General features: G+C 39.6%; 1 long non-coding RNA gene across 1 annotated transcript in view; it reads right to left on the reverse strand.

Annotated features, from left to right (window-relative positions):
• Positions 1–4,355: 4,355 nt before the first annotated feature.
• Positions 4,356–4,776, reverse strand: part of LOC107566452 (uncharacterized) — a 2,936-nt gene continuing 2,515 nt past the window's right edge. The window contains exons 2-3 of the long non-coding RNA XR_001606512.1: positions 4,728–4,757; positions 4,356–4,639 (exon numbers count right to left, since the gene is read on the reverse strand). This is a non-coding gene — a long non-coding RNA (uncharacterized lncRNA). The remainder of the gene's footprint in view (positions 4,640–4,727; positions 4,758–4,776) is intronic.

Here is a 4,776-nt window from a genome sequence, read left to right on the forward strand (position 1 = left end):
TAATACTGGTGCATCTCAATAAATTAGAATGTTGTGAAAAAGCTAATTTAATTCAACTCAAATTGTGAAACTCGTGTATTAAATAAATTCAATGCACACAGACTGAAGTAGTTTAAGTCTTTGGTTCTTTTAATTGTGATGATTTTGGCTCACATTTAACAAAAACCCACCAATTCACTATCTCAACAAATTAGAATATGGTGACATGCCAATCAGCTAATCAACTCAAAACACCTGCAAAGGTTTCCTGAGCCTTCAAAATGGTCTCTCAGTTTGGTTCATTAGGCTACACAATCATGGGGAAGACTGCTGATCTGACAGTTGTCCAGAAGACAATCATTGACACCCTTCACAAGGAGGGTAAGCCACAAACATTCATTGCCAAAGAAGCTGGCTGTTCACAGAGTGCTGTATCCAAGCATGTTAACAGAAAGTTGAGTGGAAGGAAAAAGTGTGGAAGAAAAAGATGCACAACCAACCGAGAGAACCGCAGCTTTATGAGGATTGTCAAGCAAAATCGATTCAAGAATTTGAGTGAACTTCACAAGGAATGGACTGAGGCTGGGGTCAAGGTATCAAGAGCCACCACACACAGATGTGTCAAGGAATTTGGCTACAGTTGTCGTATTCCTCTTGTTAAGCCACTCCTGAACCACAGACGTCAGAGGCGTCTTACCTGGGCTAAGGAGAAGAAGAACTGGACTGTTGCCCAGTGGTCCAAAGTCCTCTTTTCAGATGAGAGCAAGTTTTGTATTTCATTTGGAACCAAGGTCCTAGAGTCTGGAGGAAGGGTGGAGAAGCTCATAGCCCAAGTTGCTTGAAGTCCAGTGTTAAGTTTCCACAGTCTGTGATGATTTGGGGTGCAATGTCATCTGCTGGTGTTGGTCCATTGTGTTTTTTGAAAACCAACGTCACTGCACCCGTTTACCAAGGCATTTTGGAGCACTTCATGCTTCCTTCTGCTGACCAGCTTTTTGAATATGCTGATTTCATTTTCCAGCAGGATTTGGCACCTGCCCGCACTGCCAAAAGCTCCAAAAGTTGGTTAAATGACCATGGTGTTGGTGTGCTTGACTGGTCAGCAAACTCACCAGACCTGAATTGTATTGTCAAGAGGAAAATGAGAAACAAGATACCAAAAAATGCAGATGAGCTGAAGGCCACTGTCAAAGAAACCTGGGCTTCCATACCACCTCAGCAGTGCCACAAACTGATCACCTCCATGCCACGCCGAATTGAGGCAGTAATTAAAGCAAAAGGAGCCCCTACCAAGTATTGAGTACATGTACAGTAAATGAACATACTTTCCAGAAGGCCAACAATTCACTAAAAAATTTTTTTATTGATCTTATGAAGTATTCTAATTTGTTGAGATTGTGAGCCAATATCATCACAATTAAAAGAACCAATGACTTAAACTACTTCAGTCTGTGTGCATTGAATGTATTTAATACACAAGTTTCACAATTTGAGTTGAATTACTGAAATAAATGAACTTTTCCACGACATTCTAATTTATTGAGATGCACCTGTATGTACTGCTGCTGCTCCGAAGAACCATGTGAACTGCATGTATTACTATCTACACCGACCGGCTTGACACTAGTGTCCTATGACTATGTGAGCCTTGGCTACCACGGCGACTGGCTTAACTATAGTGGGCTATGACTATGTGAGCCTGGGCTACCACGCCGACTGGATTAACTCTAATTAGATGCGCACTATGTGTAATGTTTAATTAACAAATGGATATACGTTGCAATTCGATGGATAAGGCCCCAACACCCAACTGAGCAAATATAATAATTTATTCATTTGATAACTGCTGTTAATTTCTCCAGAGACAGATCCCCAGTGAAGACTTTGTCTCCTGGACTGCCACCGGGACAAGACCACAGGAACCAGTTGAGTCCTCTGCACAATGTGACTTTGCTGCAGCCTGGAATTGAACTGCTGGTTTCGTCTGGCCAGAGGAGAACTGGCTCCCCGACTGAGCCTGGTTTCTCCCAAGGTTTTTTCTCCTTTCTGTCACCGATGGAGTTTTGGTTCCTTGCCGCTGTCGCCTCTGGCTTGCATAGTTGGGGACACTAAATTTCCAGTGATATCGCCAACTTGATTGCACAGATACTATTTAAACTGAATTGAGCTGGATGATGACATCCCTAAATTCAATGATGAACTGCCTTTAACTCAGTGGTTCTCAAAGGGTGGGCACGAGTATTGCAGGGTGGGCATGGGTCATCAGCAGAAAAATAAAAAAAATAAAACAGTAAACAGCCAAAGGACGTAACTTCGAATGGGAGATGGATCGGTTTGTGAAAGGGAAGAGAAAAGCCATAGATGAAGTCGCACAGACCCAGGCAGGTGCTCGTCATTTAAAAGCTAAATGCAGAAAATAAGACAAGGCATATCTTGCTCTCGGCTTTACTCACTGTGTCTATACCGGACACTACAGTTGTCGAGTCATGCCGCAAGTCTACACTGGACACGACAAAACGACTGTTGCAAATCATTTTAACTTTATGTCAGTACGTCATAATCAGAAAAGACATCAGTTTAATGTCGGGGTTTTGTCGTGTCGCATCGCATCCAGTGTACACAGCGTCACTGATTATAATGGCTCTACGCCAGATTTTTTTATAGGTTTAAAGGGGGGCGCGAAAAAAAGTTTGAGAACCACTGCTTTAACTGAAAATTGAGTATTTACTATTGTCATTATGCATTATTGACACTATTTTCCTAATTAATGCTGTACAGTGGCTTTGACACAATCTGTATTGTTAAAAGGGCTATATAAATAAAGGTGACTTGACTGGACTTGACTTCTCCACTTCATCAGTCCCAGCGGCAGCGTAACATCTTGTTAATTCATGTTCGTGCAAAGATGAGACAAACAAAGTTAGACGATGCATACCATTTGACTCTCTCGTGTATATAAAAGTTGTCAAAGTTAAAGTGCACAAAAATCCCTGGGTGGACTGACCTGAATGAACTGAAATAAAAGCAGAATATAAAATGTTCTTTCTCTGTTTTCTGAATTACACAGCACAGCAAGAGCACACGTCGCACAAGCATATTTCTCCGAACTTCACTACCCATAATGCATTTCATTATGAACTAACTGTTACAGCCGTAGATAGTGATCTTCAGCTTCTCCCGCAACACTGTCATTGATATGACTGCAATGTTTGAGAACCACTGCAATAGAGGATCCGGATTATCACCCCGTCCGAAAAGAGGTAGCTGGTGACAGTTCTTTTGAGTCCCTGGATGAAGATGATGCTCTCTCAACGAGCACATCCTCTACAATGCTTCCATGTAAGAAAAGAAGAAAAGGAATACACACTCTAAAAACAGTTTCCTTGAAGGAGCCAGAGGATAGCTACACTACACAGCATTGCTGGTTTACAAAGAAATGTTAATTTATCTAAAAAATGAACGAAAAAAATCCTATTGCACTACCCCACTTGATGGCGTGTTTCTTGAATCATAAAAACCTAAAGTTCCATTATATTACTATCTTTCGCTATTTATTTATTTTATTCGTTTTTGAATGCAGAAAGAATGTAATGTCTTTGGTTTTGTTACTTTTAGTTATTTGTGTTATTTATTTTTGTTTATTGTTAAAAAAACAAGAAAACATATAATTTCTTGTGTTAAAATGAAAACCTGAAATATTTCATGGCATACTTATATAAAGAAGATATACAAAACTGTTTTATTTTGATTATGTTTTAAAATAAATTAGTATTATAGTTAATATTTTCTGATTTTCATAGTATGTGAATAAATTCCGGTATTTTTACCATAAAGTGACATATCAACCATTTGGTAGAGGCCAATATTTGACCACTAAGGTCCAATGGACCTTAATTGCATCAGCATAGCTGTGATAGGCAATTTGGTTCTTTCTCATTATTTGACTTAATAGGAGCATATGCAGGCTAAACAAGAGCGGTGCAAGAATTGAGCCTTGTGGGACTCCGCGTGTCATGGATGTCCACTTAGACTTATGCTCTCCTATACTCACATAATAACCTCTCCCTTCTAAGTATGACCTGTAGGGTTCCAGCACCTTCTGTGAATATCTGTGAGTTTCTTTTCACAACTGTAATTAATCTATCCAACAAGTATATCACCAATAATAACATTAATATTTAATCATGTATAGGGACCCCTAAGAACTTCCTCGTGGCACATTGTTCACATTTACTAAAAAAAATAAAAATAAAAAATAAAAATAAGAAGAAATCAGTTTAAATTGTCTCTGGTTTTCTTTTCAGAGAAATCTGTGTGTAGACCAGTAATAATGTTATTTGATCAATGATAATGAGAAAAGGACACCATAATGATCTTTAAGTTTAAAAATATATATATTTATTAAAAATCTTCTTCATCATCGGCAAAATACTGCAGAGAGGGAGGAAAAAGAACATTACCAAAACAGTGGCAGCTACACTTGAGTTTAAGATGCTACATCTAATACTCCCATTACATCTTCTGGATCCTCCTGTGGAGGTAAAATGGGAAGAGGTGGAGGAGGAGGAGGAGGAGGTGGAGGTGGATGAGGGGGGAAAAGAGGAGGAAGATTGGGGCCCTGCTGGATCCACTCGTCAGCGGAGGAGGTGTGCTCACTGTCCTGCAGAACAACACAACTCAACAGATTGTCAAACTGCACATCATATAATAGTCGCAGTGTAAAGGAATATGCACAAAGCTCAACTTACTGTACCGCTTATGAGTTCAGTGGTCGCTGTCTAGAAATAAAGGCAATTT

The sequence above is a fragment of the Sinocyclocheilus grahami genome, unplaced genomic scaffold (genome assembly GCF_001515645.1).
Source record: "Sinocyclocheilus grahami isolate Dianchi unplaced genomic scaffold, SAMN03320097.WGS_v1.1 scaffold1076.1, whole genome shotgun sequence".
Lineage (NCBI taxonomy): Eukaryota > Metazoa > Chordata > Actinopteri > Cypriniformes > Cyprinidae > Sinocyclocheilus > Sinocyclocheilus grahami.